Genomic DNA, 19,429 nt, shown 5'->3' with positions numbered 1-19,429 from the left:
TTCATATTACTGAGATGTTCTAAAGCTAAATTCATATTTCTTTCAATTAAAATAATAGGTTTCATTTTCATAGGATTTTTCTATGTAATCTTAACTAAAGGTTAGTTACTTTCAAAGAAATTAAGAATTGACCCCAATTCTACTCTCATTGATTAGTAAGGTGCCTTTGGACATTTAGGCCATAATTTGGAGAGGCTATACCTTAAAGAGGAATGTTTCTTGATATCAGATATGATGCAAGCTTCTCAAATCCAGAGGATCAATGACTGTCCTCAGCACTGGTCATATCAACATTGACTTAAGATATTTTGGCAATATTCTTTGCCTAAGTGTCTGGGAATATTGCAAAACAAAATACCATCTTGCCTTCTGTCAAATAAGTTTTGTTTGGGTTTTATTCCTTTAGTGTAATTGTGATAATGCCATTTAAGCAACTAAAAATATAGGTATTACCAGCTGACCAGAAAAGTCCATCTCCCCTTTAGAGGGTCAATGTTCTCCCTTACTTCTTCTGACACATTAGACCTGTCTCACTCACTGCCCTTTGTATTCATAGCAGAATGCTGTTGAATTCACTGATACTCATGTGCCTTCACATAGTGCTAAAGACACTATGATAAGGGTTCTGCAGCTCCCTACTCATTGTGTCTATGCATATCTTCTGGAAAGTTAGCTGCTGGCTTGGTCGCTATTCACAGTTCTGCTTCTTTACTCTCCGGAAGTTGTGGTCCCACAGTTCAAAATTATTTCCTTTGCTCTGAGGGCCACAACCCAGGTTGAATACCTTGCTGCTTTAGCAGTATTTATAGTGTAGGTAGTAGCACCTTAGGTCTTCCTCAAGAAGTCTTCATCTGCCCTTCCCATCTCTGCACAGGAGCTGGTTAGCATGCCTTCTGCTATCTGTCACTTGTACATTTCCAACCCTGCAAGACTCATTCTACTCCAAGCTTGGCTTCAGTACTGATGGAGTGGCTGTGTTCCAGCTCACCACTCGTGACTTAGACTTGCCAATTGATGCATAAAAGGTGTTGAGAAAACTATTTAAGAAGCTACTTACAGTAGCCAAAGCCAGTCTGTATCCCAGCCATATTGGCCCTTAAACATGGCTCCTCCTCTATAATCATTAGATGACTCTTCATCTTAATGCAGTGTTGATGCCATATTGGATGGGGTCACTTCTGACCATTACTCTTAAGTAGGAAATATATAAAATGGACCATGTACATTTTTTTAATGTCACAAGTGCCTCCTGAGTACGGATACTTCTTTGTGCATTTTTTTCTCCTGCAGCCATTGTCAACATATCATGTTGTTTTGACATCATGTGTCAAAGAATTGACAAAGAACTGAAGGTTCCAAGTGTCCCTGGTCATTCAGTTAGCTCTGACCAAGAAAGAGGCCTCCAGTGAGCATAGAACCAGGTCCTCAAGAAGACATACAAGAGAAATAAAAGACAAAGTCCTTGCTTTGGAGGAGTTTCTGATTTACTGTCAGAGTCTCAACAGACTTATAAAGAAGATTCCAAATATTTGAAATGCATACTTTATATTGCACTAGTAAACCAGGGCCACAGAACTGCCAAGGGCAATTGCCGGACAAATGAGCAAGTCATATGTGTTAAGGTTCATCCAGAAAGATTTTTTTTTAGAGAAAATGAATAGTAATCAAGATTTATAAGGTGTTAGGACTGATTCAGAGGAGGAAAATAAGCATTCGAGAAGGAGATAATCACACACAAAAAAGGCATGGATGGTTATGAGAATATAGGTCACCTTGTGGGGAGCAGCATGCAGATTTGGCTGGAGTAAAGAATGCTGTCAGGAGAAAAATGAAAACTAAGATATCTGAGATGGTAGAGTGAGAGATATACCATCAGTTGGAGGCTTGGAACACCATGTGCAGGAGTTGAATCCAGTAACTCAGCACCAGACGATTCAAGGCAAGGGGACAGTGCCATTGCTTTGTGTGCATTTGCCAGGTGTTGTGGAGATACTGACTTACCTGATCTTTTCAAGTTGGAGTTAGTTCTTTCTCAAGGTCCTTGTATAACACTCATGGTCCTATTAGGAGAGAGAAAAACAAATAGTAACTCGACTAGGACAATTGAATATAAAGAATTATTATTTATGGCAGGAGGTTGGAACAAGAGATTCACTATAGTAGAGAGCTCTAAAGAAGATAAGATTATAAGGAACAGTCATTACCCTTAGAGCTTAGACAAAGTATCCAAGGAAGAGCCTCCCCACCTCCCAACTTCAGGATTAAAATTCAGACCTTGTTGGAGAGGGCAAAACTGTGACTCAATAAATGTCAAAGAAGTCACTGTGGGGTAGTGATGGTAGTACCTGCTGGAATCTGCCCTTGGGTGCCAGGAAAAGCTATTCACTAGGAGGTGTCTCATCTCCCATGATATCTCTGCAACACCCTTTACTGACCACACTTAACCTCATACTAGCTGACAAAGGAAAGTATTTAAAATGTCCATCTCAATTTTTGCAGAGCAGGCAGTGAAGAATGAATTTGCAGCAGAGGTAACAAATTGACAACTGGAACACCTTGACTTCTCATTTTCTGAAAATTTACAAATGTCCTCTCATATTTCAAAGATACAGCCATTTTGGATATCCTTTTTAAACTTGCCACTTCTGTCCCACTGGTTGGGCCAACTCCACCTCCTCCAAAGATGCTGATTGGTCCTTGGAAGGAGCATGACCCATAATTAAGAATCAATGACCTAAATTAACATGCTTACATTTAGTAGGACTGTTGGTCAGCTCTACATGCAAGAGATAGAGGAAGATGGGCTTATCAGTTTTGGGGGGGGAAAACCTTGAGGGGAGGAAGTTAGTTTGCTGTAAGTACATTATGGGCCTATAATTTGATATGATCCCTACAAAAAAACAAATGCAACCGTAGGATGCACTAATGGGTTCAGAGCAAGAGATATATTGGCCTAGTTTTAATCTACAGAGCTTTTGCTATGACATTATTGCATTCAATTCTAGGGACCTCATCTTAACGAAAGACATTGAAGAATCCCAGCACTTCCAAAACAATATGATGAAGAACCAGAGAAGAGTGGCAGGGCCTGGGGACATAAGCCTTAGAAAAATAAAGCACCGACAAGACATGGTTGCAACTTTTATAAGTGCTTTAACATTGGAAGATAATTTCAGACAGAAAAGGAACCATCAGGCATAAGTTATGGGAAGGAACCCAAGATCCAATCTAAGAAGGACTTTCTCCACATCAACGGTGCTGAGAAAGGTTGGGGACTGCTTTAGGAGGTGATGAGTCACCTGTCTTTGGATAGAGGTGGCACACATTTCTTTGGGCTTCCTTCTTTCTCTTCTTTCTCCTTTATGAGCTTCTGTGAACAGGCTAAGGTAACCCTGTTTAACTCAATTTTCCATCAAAGAGGGCTCAAACCTCATATTTAACTTATCCTCCAAGTTATTTGTGCCTGATGAGGTCACATCTCTTTTAGGAAGAAAACAATGAAAAGAATTTTTCATATACAGATGGCAGTAAAACTTGCAATCATTACAGTCCTAAAGACCAAAATAATTAAATTGCAGCACATAATTAACTTGTGTAGGACCATTAATAACACCACTATTTGAATGTGCTCTTCAGGATGTAGACATTATTATAATAATAAAAGGAAAGGATTTGATGGTTCGTTTGAAAGTGTTCTGTGAATTCTTAGCCTAAAGATTATTACAGCCCCATAATGTGAAGCAATTTCTAATATATAACTATTATGAAATAACCTGATTGCATTTACAAGGTGAACAACAGCTATTTTATAAATGTTTTCCAAGAAATTTGATGCAGTCTCTCTAGTTTTTGATACAGATAACCCTTTTAAATTAAGTCAAATTTATATCCCATTCAAGTCACCAAGTTAGATGTTAAATGATAAGGGTATAAAATTGGAACCTGGATATTATGCAAGGAGTCATATAGTCTCAAGAATGCTTTGAGCACATCAGAATAGGTGTTTTTTTCAGTAAATACAAAGAATGATTATAATGATGACAATGATGATAATGAAGTCTAAAGACAATTTTTAGTGTTGTGAGAGGCTTCTGAAGCCTTCCTAACCCTGGGTAAGTTTTCTGTTTTGGTTGTCTGCAAGTTATTCAATTTCTCTATTCTCTGGAAAACATCAATCAATCTGATTGCTAAAAATTTGGAAGCATAATTTAGTGATTTGTTTTCTATTCTGAGTTCCTAGATTATGTTCAACAAATAGAACTACCTAGAGAAAAACAGTCCTTCATTCCACAGCCGATAACTGAGCACCTACCTTGTGACAGGCATTTTGTTTGTCTGTTTCTATTCAAGTGGCTGGAAAAAAACACTGGCAAAACACCTCTCTCTATTCACCTGCACAATTCAGTGATTCTAATACAGCACTGGCTAAGTACCACCATTATCCTAAACTCTTATAAGAGTATGCAACAAATATCTTCATTTCCTTACTGACATCGTCTTCATTTTCTGCAGTATATGTAAAGTCCAATAGCTGATTTACACTTTTTTGTAAAATATATGGTCACTATGTATGTTAGTCACCTCAAGCTGCCATAACAAATACCATGAACTGGATGGTCTAGATAACAGAAATGTATTTTCTCAGTTCAGGAGGCTGGAAGCCTAAGATCGGGATGCCCCGTGTGGTCAGCTTTGACTCCTGGTGAGAGTATTTTGCCTGGCTTGTAGATAGCCTCTTCCCACTGTGTCCTCACCTGTTGGAGACAGAGAGCTCTGGTGTCTTCTCTCTTCTTAGAGGGGTACCAGCCCTACTGGATTAGGGCCCTATCCTTATGATCTCCTTTAACCTTAATCACCTCCTCATAGGCCCTGTCTTCAAATGTAGTCACACTGGGGGATAGGGCTTCAACAAAGGAGGTTGGGGAGGGGGGAATCCAGTCCATAGGATTATGTCTTCAGGATTCCTAACTTAACCTAACCTAAACTATTAGCTGCAGAGTGCCAGGCATTATGCTAAAAACTTTACCATATATTCACTTAATCCTTACTTGGACTTAAAATTTAGTAATAATGTAGGTAATTTAAGGTCTGAGAGGTTAAGTAAATTTCCCAAGATGAGAAAGCTAGAAAACTCAGAGCTCATATTATTTAAAGTTTATTTATTTATTGAGAGGTAGGAGAGAGGGGCAGAGAGAAAGGGAGAGAGAGAGAATTCTAAGAAGGCTCCATGCTGTCAGCACAGAACTCAGTATGGGGCTTGATCCCACGAACCGCAAGATCATGACCTGAACTGAAACCAAGGTTTGGACACTTAACCAACTGAGCTCAGATTTAAGCTCAGCTCCTTCCAACCCCAGAGCTTGTGTCCTTTCCAGTTATACCATATTGGATTGTCTGTATATTATGGGCAAACAACTTGTTAGATTAACATTTTATTCAATAAGTTGAATAGCTATTTTGACACATGGATACAGGTTTTTTGAAGAATTGTGCCCTTGTCTTTTTAATCCTGTAGACTGTGACCCTTCTATCAAAACACACACATGCATACACACTAAGACAACAGAGAGAACAAAAGCAGAAGTAAAAACTTTATCTTGAATTAAACAGACAAATACCATCCTGAATCATCAAAATATAAAAGATAAAGCAAATAGAGGAATGGTAAATGAGTTATCCAAGAAGAGTAGAGTTGATCCTCTGTACCACACACAAGGGGAGGAAGGAAGATGACAAACAAACCAAGGGTCTCTTCTGTGGGAGTCTTGAAAGGTCTTAGAAATGAGAGACAGTGAGCACCACAGGAGGAGGAAGGCTGTGGCTGAAAAGAGGGGAAGGCATTTAAAATTCTATATAAGGAGCAGATAGACTACCTCAGAATTTGACCTCCATCCCGTGTGAGTAAGATACAAATCTTCCCCAACCTCCATAGAAAATAGAGGTTTATGCCCTGAAAAAAAAGAATCTGATAAGTTCTGGATCAAAGACATCAGGCACCAAGGAGAAAAGAGTTTGGGACTTAAAAGGGGGGAATTAAGGTCAGTCTCATAGTGAACAGTGAGACTCATAAACAGTCTTCTTTCCTGCCCCTAGCTCTAGCATGCTGACATCCAGAATTGCATTTCCTAAGCAGAAGATTGTAGGATCCTTCTCTGAAGACATTGAACCACACCAATAACTACAGATACTGAAATGTGGACATTTGCTGGCATCCTATTGCCCTATAGTAAATCTCTTTAGTATACCAGCCCTACCTATACCCAGAGAACTCCCAAGAATCTTTTTTGGTTCCTCACTCTTAAATATAAATGGACACAAAAGGACTATGTGCCATTTGAATAAAGTCTCCAACCTGAAATACAGAAACCAAAACAAATGCACAGAAAAAGAGAGCACAGGAGAAACAGAGACAGTATCAAACAGAACAGAATCAAATGTCCAAGAAACTATAATTAAAATGCTCAGAAAGCTAAGGGAAGAAATACAAAACAAGAATGAGATACTCTGGAGGAAAAAGGACAATTAAAGACTAAGGAAAAACACTTGGAAATTTAAAATCGAGTAGCCAAACTATATTTTTAATGGAAGGATTTCCCAGAATGTAGACTAAAAGAGACAGTAGAGAGGGAGAAAAGGTAAGAAAGAGAGAAAAGACAGTGAGGAAGAAATTTTGAAAGAAATGGAACATAATTTCCTAAGATGATATTGATTTCTAGTTTGACAAGGCTACCAAGTACTCATACAATGAATGAAACAGAGATATACTCTCAGGTACATCATAATGAAATTTCATAACACTAGGGAGAAAGAGAGGATGCCCAAAATCTCCCAGAGAGAACAAATGCACAAAATGTAAAGGAATAAAATGGTATTGGACCACTGAACAGAAACACTGAAAACTGGAAGACAATAGAGCGATGCCTTCAAGACACTGAAAGAAGATGATCCACAACTGAGAATTCTATATCCAGCCAGACTATCACATAAATAGGAAGGTAGAAAGGACATTTTCAGGCATGCAAGCACACAGAAAATTTCTCTCTGCACCATTACTCAAGAAGTTACTGAAGAATGTGGTGCACAAAACCAAAGGGAGTGAACCAAGAGAGAAGAAGGCAAGTGGAGATCCAAAAGGAAAGAGATGAAGGAGACCTCCAGTATGAGAGTCAAAGGAAGCCCCAGTATGACAGCTCTGCTCCAGGCCAGAACACAGCTAGTCAAATGGGAAACTAGGAGACTCCAGAAGGTATGCCTCCAGGGGAGAAACAGAACAATAAATTGAATGGCAAGTTTGACCAAGTAGAAAATCCTACTAAGAGACACTTTATAAAGCTGTTGGAGGTTGTGAAAAGACAACCATATGTTCCCCCCCAAAAATGAGTAAATAACAATTATTACCTCTAGGAACAATAAAATGTAATTCAAGAGAGGAAATGAAGTCATATTAACTTTCTGGTTCAACAGTGAATAATTTGTCCATAATCATTATAATGAAAACGCTGAATATGTATGGACCTAACCAAAGCTGAAGTATAGTTATACTGGGAACAGGGGAAGAATATTCTCCTATCATAAAGGAAATTCAGCCCTTTTTCAGTAGTCACTATCTAAAGCAGACATGTTAAGAGGTAGTAGTATATGTATATTACTCAGAAATATGGAAATTAATGGCAGAATAAACAGCTCAGAGTTGAAAGGGGTTACCTCTGAGGGAAGAGGAAAAGGTAAGATAGGATATAAGAGATTGATATATTTAAAAATTTTTTAAAGTTTATTTTGAGAGAGAGAGAGAGAGAGAGAGTGTGTGTGTGTGTGTGTGTGTGTGAGTGGGGAAAGGGTAGAGAGAGAGGGAGAAAGGGAATCCCAAACAGGCTCCTTGCTATCCATGCAGAGCCCCACATGGGGCCCGATCAAACGACAAGATCATTACCCAAGCAGAAATCAAGAGTGAGACACTCAACTGACTGAGCTACCCAGGCTCCCGGAGACTGATATTTTTTATTATAAGACTTGTAGCACTGTTTGACTTTTAAACTATTTGTATGTGTAATATTTTTATTAAAGTGGTATTTTGTTTATCTTTTTTTGAAAAGTGGATAAAAATCCTTACTTTGTATACAGGGCAGTGTTTTGAAGTAGGAGGGAAGGTTTTAAAAGCAATGCAATGAAAACTATCATTTGGCTCTTGGAAGGAAACCAAAAGCTTTACACATCAGGGATTAATATTTACTTATCTATATGCCAGACTCATGTGGGTTGATATATAAACCCACTGACATCAAATAATTACTCAACTATACATTTGGAAATGTACTTGAATTTTCAGAACTCCTTAATTATTCTGTGACCTTTTTGCAGTTTTAAGGTGTTGAGGAAAATATTTTAGATTACAGATAGACTGAGGGCCAAATGAACCTCATTTAGACTATCCAGTACCAGCATTGGTTACACAGAGTCTGTCCTCTCCCCTCTCTAGGATAGCTGGAAAACCTGCCATCCATACATGACATAGGGCTTTCTATAGAACCAAAGGTCTTGAAAAATGTGCATTTTTAGGAGCGGTATACATGAACTCCGAAGAAAAGTATGTCCTTTTTCCCCAAATAAGGAAACTTTGAGCAATGAGGCACGTAATAATTAACTCTTGATTGATTCTGGTAATGGAGGGAGTTGCACAGATCATCTACAACACTGAATGAAAATTATTTATGTTTGGTTTTCGACCATGTGCCATTGTTTTCGAAGCGTATTTCCCCCTTACATCATGCTTCTGTAGGCTGACTCATATTAAAGACAGGTATGCTTCTCCCAATTGAACACATGCTTTGGGTCGGGGAGCAAGAAGAAGGCAAGCTAGGTTGAAAGCACGACAGGACATAAGGAGGCGTATATTGACTGTGTTTTGGTATCACTTTATTTCCTAGACAGTCTATCTCACTTCCCAGTGGGATGCCAAGCAACTTGAGAAGAATCCAAAGTAATAAAAGTTTGAATGTCAAAATACACCAGGCATTCCTTCTGATCACCAGCAGCGTCCAAGGCAGAGAGCTGGCACTATCAGACTTTAGATCATCAGACCGGGACTGAAATCAGAGTCAGGAGTAGCATCACTTGAATAGGACCATGCTACTCCCTCCCACACGCATGGAGAGTTATCAGATACTTAGTAAATTACATAGAGAGGATACCTGCGTGAGCTACTTGTGTCATCAGAGGATCTGGCCTATCACAGATTAATTACCTCCCAGCCTTCATTTGTTCCATTTTCATTTGAAATAAACTTGCAAGTCAGAACTGAGCTCTTCTGGGGAGAGGGTAGTATCCTCGTAGATACTTCTCATTGTTCACAGTTTTCTTAAAGTAAAATATGACAAGGTTTCTCTGGTGGCTAATCACTGTTTTTTGCTGCTGGGCTTTTGCCTGTGGTTTCAGTGACAAATTTCTTCTTCTTTTTTTCTTTTTTGGTGAAATTCACTTTTTATTGATTTTTTAAAATATGATTTATTGTCAAGTTAGCTAACATACAGTGTATATGTATGTATAGTGTGCTCTTGGCTTCGGGAGTATGTTCGCATGATTCATCACTTCCAGTGCCCATCCCAACAAGTGCCCTCCTCAGTGCCCATCACCCATTTTCTCCTCCCCCTGTTGCCCTGCCATCAACCCTCAGTTTGTTCTTGTATTTAAGAGTCTCTTACGGTTTGCCTCCCTCTCTGTTCGTAACTATTTTCCCCCTTCCTTTCCCCCACGGTCTTCTGTTAAGTTTCTCACAGTCCATGTATGAGAGAAAGTGCTAAATTCCTTCTTAGAGTGAATGAGGAAAGCTTTATACAAAAAGACAAATAAATTAGAGACATTATAAAATTCCATGTTAAAATATTTACAAGACTACTCATCCACATCCTCAGAAGATTTGGTTCTTTCAGACCTTTTGTTTTTAATATTGCACTTCTGTTTTTGTTGAGATATATTTGGCATATAACCCTACGTATATCAGAACTTTCTTTTATTATTTACATAGAAAAAGACGTCCTTGTGAATGTGATAGGTATCGGTTGTCTATACCTCAGTATATTATCCATTGTTTTTGAAGTAATACATGAATGATGAAAAACAACCCAAGTTTTATAACCAGACATAACAAAATGGATATTAAAAGTAATAAATCTTTTGGTTACTGCTCTTAAATTCCTCAGGAGCACTAGTTGAAATGCTTCAAACTGAGATTTTCTTTGGGCCCATAACTGGTGAGTTTCACAAATTGGTTTATTTACCATTCCTCCCCTCGAGTAATCTGGTTGTTCTAGAATAAGTATGGTAGAGGATAAACATAAGTAAGAATGTTTCCAACTTGTTTCCACTTGAATAGGACCATGCTACTCCCTCCCACACGCATGGACATTTTTCATTGACTCCCCTTTCAATTTTAAGAGCCTTGTACATCTGACGTTTACAGAACGAAGCCTGTCACTTGGAAAGTTTCTTTCTCCTTGCTAGCCACAGGTGGAGGGTGTTTTTACCCCTTCCCTATGGAAATAAAGCCACTTTTAATCCCTGTCCCACGTTCTTTCCCACAACCTGGCCCCACGGCGCGCGCAGGGCATGAGGAGAGGCTTGGAGGACATCACGCTCCCATCACGCTCCAGAGCTGATCGTAAGACATCTGGTCCAAGTATCAGCTCTGAAGGTTTGCCCTTCACCAGCTGGCATTTGGAATGTTTGAAGATGATCAGACTATAACCCTCTGCCTCTGGAGCTGTTGTTGTTAAAATCTTTTTAATATACACTGAATTTTCTCCTTAGCTTTCTTTGGTTTTTTGATGTTCAAAGTTGACTCCCTCTTTAGTCTGACTTCGGGGATATTTAGCCAACGGTTTTTTTTTTTTTTTTTTAACGTTTATTTATTTTTGAGACAGAGAGAGACAGAGAGAGACAGAACATGAATGGGGGAGGGGCAGAGAGAGAGGGAGACACAGAATCGGAAACAGGCTCCAGGCTCTGAGCCATCAGCCCAGAGCCCGACGCGGGGCTCGAACCCACGGACCGCGAGATCGTGACCTGAGCTGAAGTCGGACGCTTAACCGACTGAGCCACCCAGGCGCCCCAAGCCAATGGTTTTTAAAGTTTATTTACGTATTATATCTTTTGTTTTAGATATTTGTCAAATAAATTCAGTGTAGTCTCTATTTCTGCAGAGTGGGGCATGAATGCCTGTCAGAATCTGAAGTCTAAACTTAGGATAAAATTGGCTCATGGGGATGCATTTCTCCTGCATCTCTTGTGTTGGGGGAGTCTTGACTTTTTTGCCTGGCTGTCTGCAGAAAGGCAGCTCCCATGGCCTCATTTCCTTCTGACCCCTTCTCTACCAGGTTCCCCATACAGGAAATTAAAAGGGAAGATGGGAAATAAAGCCTTTGGAGCCTTCCCGTAAGACCCCTGCAGACTTCATAAGTCTCAGATTTCTTGTTTTTAAAATGGAGGCAACAATAGTACCTAACTCACATAGTTTTTCTTACAGTTGAGATAATCCATAAGGTATTGTTGTTCGAGGGGCACCTGGGTGGCTCAGTCAGTTAAGCATCCGACTTCGGATCAGGTCATGATCTCGCAGGTCATGGGTTCGAGTCCCGCCCGAGTCAGCTCAGAGCCTGGAGCCTGCTTCGGTTTCTGTGTTTCCCTCTCTCTCTGTCTCTCCCCCGGTCGTCTCTGTCTCTCTCTCAAAAATAAATAAAACATTTTAAAAACTGTTTTAAAAAGGTTATTGTTCTTAACTCTTAACGACTACTGCAGGATCTGTTATATGTATGATCATATACAGTGTGTACACCATACACATTATGATTCTTTCCTGTGGATTTCCTTGAAAGATTTCTAGAAATGTTTACATTTATCTTGCATTCTCCAGGGTAAAGCTAGAACAGTAGGAGAAATCAAGTGCCCTATGGAGATGTATAGGTCAGTAGCATTTACACCTGGTTGCATACTGGAATCACCTGGAGAGCTTTACAGATTATTGATGCCCGGAAACCTCTCCCCCTCCCTGCAGAGTTATTGAATTATTTGGTTTGGGATGCAGCCTGGCATTTTCAAAGCTCCCCAGATGAGTTCAGCAGGCAACCGAGGCTCAACATGACTGTTGTTTAAATTTAGATTCAAGCCCCCTGAGCAAAATCTAGCGCAGGGCTCTATCTTCAGTGCACAGCTTCTAAAACTGCCAGCACATAGCCCATTCACAAAGGAACTCCACCTTTTTTGGTAAGAATTGCAGAATTTTCTTGGGTGGCTATTGAACCACGATCTTACCCACGAGAGACACTGAGAAAGCTGTTAGTGAACTCGTATAAGCTAACATAGTTCGAATCCGAGCATCATTAATGGATATCAACCACTAGTTCTTTGCTGAGTGTTACCTGTACTCAAGACTGCAGCCACTGATACAACATCTCCCGTTTTTTAATTTGACAGTAGTCAAAATAATTTGTCATTAAATCCACAGATTAGTCAAAATACTAATTGTCAAGTTTTTCCTTTATCACCAGACAAATATTTCACTGACACAGTCATAAATTACAATTGCAGTTTCTGAGTCTTTTCATTAGACTCGAGACCTTGCGTCGGTAAGAATGATCAGTCCCATGGCTGCAGGTGCAGATTTCACGCATCTTCCACAGCCTCTCACCCAGGGCCTTTGTTCAGGCACTAACCCAACCCGAGTGCAACCTTCCAGCACCGTGAGCATTCTTTACTGGCTTTCTTGAGCCCAACAGCCCCCAGAAACCTCTTTTTTGCACACTGCCTGTAACACAGCCACAAAAATAGTATTGGGTGATTATAAGCAAGCTGACACATGCAAAAAAAAAGGGGGGGACGGTGAATTAGCAGCACCCATGCCTGCTCTTGGGAAAGCAACATCTACAATTGGTGGTAACCAAACTGGGTTAGTAGCATTTTCTTGGTACGAAGACAACTTGTTATCAGGCAGTGTTGTGTGACATCCAGCAGGAGTCATGGCTTTGCCCTCAGCCATTAGAGCCCTGCTCGGAGCTGTAAGCAAGGCCATGGGGCAGACTCGCCTCCCCTACCTGTGCCTGCCACTTCACCTGGAAACATTCTTTATCCCCCTTTCCTGCCTTCTTTGTGTCTATCATCTATCACAGTGGTTTTCCAGCCTGGGCTGAACCTAAGAATCACCTGGAGCAACTTCTAAATTCTAAGAGGCCCAAGCTGCGTGCCAGACCAATTGGGAGGAAAAAAAAACCAAACCTCTGGCTATTGGTGTTTCTTAAAAGCTCCCACATGGTTTTGGTACATAGTGAGTGTTTCAAACCGCTGACCTGGATCTCACCCCACCACCTCTCCACGGTTCTCAGACCTTGTCTCTGCCCTGATCTCTCTATAAAAATGCTCCCACAGTAACAAAGAGGCAACCACCCAGGCTTTTCAGTTGACTCTAGATTATCTAGATTCTCCCTATTGCTTTCCCCATGTGGGACCAGCCTATGCTTTGCTTCTTCAACACCTGCGAAGAAGCCTCAAACACTTTTATACTTGGGGGGAGGAGGGGGCTGGGTCGCTTCTAATGAGGCTGCCAGCAGAAACGGCTCTCTATCACGATGCATTTGTCCAACTCTTGTTTTTTAAAAACTGTGCTTTAACTTGATTTGCGATGATGAATTGTGCCCAGCAGTCAAGCTCTTGGTTAGCCGGCTGTTCATTATTCTTTTCGAAAAGGACAGCAGGGCACAAAAATGAATTAGAAGCAAAACTGGAACAAGAGTGGAAGATGTGCATATAATCCAGACCTTAGTGAACATTTGAAACAAGAGCAGCAGCACAGAAACATCCCTCGACCCCTGGGTATTTGGCGGAGGCAAAGTGTCCAAGAGTAGAAGTCCTGAAGGTAAGGAAAAGGCTTCTTTTCCAAAATTTTTGTTTTAAAAAAACTCATTAATTTTTTTTTATTTTAGAGAGAGAGTGAAAATGAGAGGGGCAGAGGGAAAGAGAGAGAATCTTAGGCGGACTCCACACTCAGCACAGAACCCGTCATGGGGCTCCATCCCACAACCCAGGGATCATGACCTGAGCCGAAATCAAGAGTCAGATGCTCAACCAACTGAGCCACCAGGCGCCCCTACAAAATTTATTTTTTAACATTTTTTGTGAATTAATCCCATGTTGTTTGAAGGTAAATGTTGTGTCCACACCTGAAAAATAGAATGAGACATTTATTTGAATGGAGGATAAACTCCAAAAGGCTCTCCTAATATGAAACAGTGTGCCCGTGGCATAATTTCTGTGTTTAATTAAAATTTGGTAGTTGGAAACCGTTCTTCTTTCATATGGCTCCTCTTCTCAAGATTTCAGTCAATTCCTAATAAGCAGTTCTCTGGAGTATGTGCTAGCTGGTGTCAGGGTTCAGAGCACATTTCCATCTGGGGCCTTGTCATCTGCCCAAGGGGAAGAAATAGACCCTGCCACAGGTGCCACGTCTCCTGGGCACCTGCTAGTTCCCTCAGGGCACCTCTTCCATCCTCAACTCCTCCATCAGAGAACCGCCCTGGTAAGCGTGGCAGCCCCAGCCGAGGAAAGCCTGGGCCAGCTTCGAGGATGGGTTGGCTTCAACTTCCCCACTGCTTCTTGTAAGGCCAAGTCTGTGTTTGAGGCAGCATAGCTCACAAGGGATCCGTCTGGCACTGGGTTTAAATCATGACTTTCTCAGAACTGGGAGCAGGCCATTTACTGAACGTACCTGTGCGCCTGTGTCCACATCGATCAAATAGGATCGGCTTGTTGTGGGGATTGAATGAGAGAGTAAGCTTGGTAAGCATGCATTTTTTGTTTTTAATTGCTACTGTTGCTATCGTTTATAAATGCTATTGAGCATTTTTAAATTTGGAAGTTTTAAAAAGTTTTTCCCCATATAATCATGGAATGAATATGAATCATTTTATACAGCAGCAATTGACTGCCTGTATTAACATATTTTTGGTTGCAAAAAACAAAACCAACTCCAGCTTGCGTAAGCAGCCTGAATTATTACGAGGATACAAAGATGTTAATAGAATTCAAGGATAGGAATGCAACCTGGAAAGGACCAGAGCCAGGGACTGCTCTGTGATTCTCGCCTTTGCTTTCATCGAATTCTCTGTGCACCTGCTTCCTCCTTCTTTGCTAGACCAGCTTTATCTCCTTAAGAGATAATTTGACAAAACCTAGCTGCCAGCAGGTGCAGCCACCACAGCCACTAAAAGAAACAAAGTTGGTCTCTCTCAATTCCAACCCTGAATTTCTAGATACAGGTTTCAGATTTCCAGTCCAGTCACTGAGGTCAGGGCAAAGCAGTGTTTTATAAATGGCTGCTGAGAGCCTACCATTGTGTGTGGGCCCCGGGCAAGGAGAGAGCTACAAAGAAAGAGTTGAGGAGAATCTTTAAGTAACTTGGAAGACACTGCTAATTTGCAGTTTAAATGATCATGGTTCATGTTGTGAGCCAACTATATTATAAGGAGAAAATATTTCCATCTTACATACAACCCCTTAGAACTTGAATTTCTGCAAAGAAGGTTGCATACCTCCAGGGATGATCCAGAAATGTGGCTTATAGAAATCTCCCTGGAAGCACAGTTTTGCTAAATGATTAGATTGGTGGGGGCTGGGTGGCTCAGTAGGTTAAGCATCCGAATTCAGCTCAGGTCATGATCTTGCAGTTTGTGGGTTCGAGCCCCACATCAGGCTCTGTGCTGACAGCTCAGATCCTGGAGCCTGCTTTGGATTCTGTGTGTGTGTGTCTCTCTCTCTCTGCCCCTCCCCTGCTCGCACTGTCTCTCTCCCTCTCTCAAAATAAATAAACATTAAAAAAAATTTTTTTAAATGTTTGGAGATGGGGAAGAATTTTATGTACTATTAAAATAAACATAATTGTGCAAATGACCGAGTTGTAGATGGGAGCTCTCAAATGTAATAAAGATGTCAACTCTCCCTAAGTCAATATGTGAATTTAGCTCAGTCATAATCAATAAAGGTATTGAGAGCCCCTCCCCCTTTTTTGAAGTAGTTAAGGTTGTTAGGTTGAAAATGAAAAACAGCAAACAAGAATAATTAGGGAAACTCTGAGAATGATCAGTGATTGGGAACTAGCCTCAAGGGGCACCTGGGTGGCTCAGTCGGTTAAGCGTCCGACTTCGGCTCAGGTCATGATCTCATGGTCCGTGAGTTCCAGCCCCGCGTCGGGCTCTGTGCTGATGGCTCAGAGCCTGGAGCCTGTTTCAGATTCTGTGTCTCCCTCTCTCTCTGCCCCTCCCCCGTTCATGCTCTGTCTCTCTCTCTCTCAAAAATAAATAAACGTTAAAAAAAATTAAAAAAAAAAAAGGGAACTAGCCTCAACTAGATTTTGTAACATTATAAAGCCTTAGCAAGTAGAATGATGTGGTACTGGTGCGTAAATAATCAATTAGACCAATGTAACTGAGTAGAAAGTTCAGAAATGGACCTCAGTACAGATATGTGTGTGTGTGCCATACTTCAGTGAAATATTACATTAGTTTCAGGTGTACAACATAGTATTTCTACAACTTTATATTATTCTGTGCTCACCACAAGGTAGCTACCACCTGTCACCACCCAATGCTATTACAATACTATTGACCATATTTTCTGTGCTGTACCTTTCATCCCCATGACTTACACATTCTGTACTGGAAGCCTACACCTCCCACTGCCCTTAACCCATTTTGCCCATACTCCTAACCCCTCCTCTCTGACAACCATCAGCTCTCTATATTCATGGGTCTGTTTCTGCTTTTTTGTTCATTTATTTTGTTTTTTAGATTCCGCATATAAATGAATCCTATAGTATTTGTCTTTCTCTGTATTTCACTTAGCATTATACCCTCTAGATCTATCCATGTTGGTACAAATGCAATTTCTCATTTCATTGTGTGTATATATATATATATATATATATATATATATACATGTTCTTAATTTTTTTAATGTTTTATTTATTTTTGAGAGAGAGAGAGAGAGAGGGGGACAGAGTGGGGGAAGGGAAGAGAGAGAGGGAGGCACAGAATCTGAAGCAGACTCCAAGCCAGAGCCTGACATGGGGCTCAAACCCACAAACCATGAAATCATGACCTGAGCCGAAGTCGGATGCTTCACCAACTGAGCCACTCAGGTGCCCCTATACACATGGTCTTTATACAGTCATCTGTGGATGGACATTTGGGTTGCATCCATATCTTGGCTATTATAAATAATGCTGCAAAAAACATAGACGTGCATATATCTTTTTGAGTTAGTGTTTTCATTTTCTTTGGATAAATCCCAGTAGTAGAATTATTGGATTGTGTGGTATTCCCATTTTTAATTTTTTAGGAAACCTCCATACTGTTTTCCACAGTAGCTGTTCCAATTTACATGGCCACCATGTAAACATGTTGCACATGCAACAGTGCATGAGGGTTCCTTTCTTCCACATCCTTGCTGATACTGCTTATTTCTTGTGTTTTTTTATCCTAGCCACTCTCACTGTATGAGGTAATATGTTACTGCACTTTTGATGTGCATTTACCTGATGATGTAATGTAGAGCATGTTTTCATGTATCTGTTGGCAATCTGTATATCTTTGGAAAAGATGTCTGTTCAGGTCTTCTGCCCATTTTTTTAATTTTTTTTTTTCAATGTTTATTTATTTTTGGGACAGAGAGAGACAGAGCATGAACGGGGGAGGGGCAGAGAGAGAGGGAGACACAGAATCGGAAACAGGCTCCAGGCTCTGAGCCATCAGCCCAGAGCCCGACGCGGGGCTCGAACTCACGGACCGCGAGATCGTGACCTGGCTGAAGTCGGACGCTTAACCGACTGCGCCACCCAGGCGCCCCATCCCATTTTTTAATCAGATTCTTTGTTTCTTTAGGTGTTGAGTTGTATAAGTTGTTTATATAGTTTGGATATTAACCTCTCATTAGATCATTTGCAAGTATCTTCTCCCATTCAGTAGGTTGCCTTTTTGTTTTGTTGATGATTACTTTCACTGTGCGAAAGTTTTATTTTGTTTGAGTCCCAATAGTTTATTTTTTGCCTTTGTTTTTATTGCCTGAGGCGATATCTAGAAAAATGTTGCTAAGGCTGATGTCAAAAAGAGTACTGCCTATGTTTTCTTCCAGGAGTTGTATGTTTTCAGGTCTCACGTTTAGGTCTTTAATCCATTTTGAGTTTATTGTTGTGGATGGTTTAAGGAAGTGGTCCAGTTTCATTCTTTTGCAGATAGTTGTCCAGTTTCCTTAGCACCATTTGTTGAAGAGGTGTTTTTTCCCCATTGTGTATTCTTGCCTCATTTGTCATAGATTAATTGACCACATAACCATGGGTTTATGTCTGGGCTCTCTCTTCTGTTCCATTGATCTATGTGTCTGTTTTTGTGCCACTACCATACTGTTTTGATTACTATAGTTTTGTGATACAGTTTGAAATCTGGGATGTGATACTTCCAGCCTTGTTCTTCCTCAAGACTGCTTTGGCTCTTCAGGGTCTTTTGTAGTTTCATATGGATTTTAGGCTTATTTGTTCCAGTTCTGTGAAAAATATTGGTATTTTGGTAGGGATTGCATTGAATCTGTAGATTTGGGGGGATAGTGTGGACATTTTAACAATGTTAATTCTTCCAAACCATGGGCATGGGATATCTTTCCATTTGTTTGTGTCACCTTCAATTTATTTCATCATTATTTTATAGTTTTCAGAATATAGGTCTTTAGCACCTTGGTTAAGTTTATTCCGAGGTATTTTACTCTTTTTGGTGCAGTTGTAAATGGGATTGTTTTCTTAATTTCTCTTTCTGCTTCTTTGTTATTAGTGTATAGAAATGCGATAGATTTCTGTATATTAATTTTGTATCCTGCAACATTACTGAATTCATTTATTACTCCTAATAGTTTTTGGTGAACTCTTTAGGATTTTTTTTTTTTCTTTCAACGTTTATTTTTTGGGACAGAGACAGACAGAGCATGAACGGGGGAGGGGCAGAGAGAAAGGGAGACACAGAATCGGAAACAGGCTCCAGGCTCTGAGCCATCAGCCCAGAGCCTGACGCGGGGCTCGAACTCACGGACCGCGAGATCGTGACCTGGCTGAAGTCAGACGCTTAACCGACTGTGCCACCCAGGCGCCCCATTAGGATTTTTTATGTATAGTATCATGTCATCTGCATATAGTGCCAATTTTACTTCCTTCTTACTCTTTTGGATGCTTTTTATTTCCTTTTATGGTCTGATTGCTATGGCTAGGACTTCCAGTACTATGTTGAATAAAAGGGGCAAGAATGGATATCCTTGTCACGTTTGTGATCTTAGAGAAAAGTCTCTTGGTTTTTCACAATTGAGTATGATGTTGGTTGTGGGTTTATCATTTATAGACTTTATTATGTTG

At 40.4% G+C, this 19,429-nt stretch overlaps 1 protein-coding gene across 1 annotated transcript in view; it reads left to right on the top strand.

Moving 5' to 3' along the window:
* Positions 1-19,429, top strand: part of LHFPL3 (LHFPL tetraspan subfamily member 3) — a 588,527-nt gene that overhangs the window by 303,146 nt on the left and 265,952 nt on the right. The window lies entirely within an intron of this gene.

This window comes from Lynx canadensis, chromosome A2 (genome assembly GCF_007474595.2).
Source record: "Lynx canadensis isolate LIC74 chromosome A2, mLynCan4.pri.v2, whole genome shotgun sequence".
Classification (NCBI taxonomy): Eukaryota; Metazoa; Chordata; class Mammalia; order Carnivora; family Felidae; genus Lynx; species Lynx canadensis.
The sequence above is the reverse complement of the archived record's forward strand: the minus strand, read 5'-3'. Positions and strand labels throughout refer to the sequence as shown.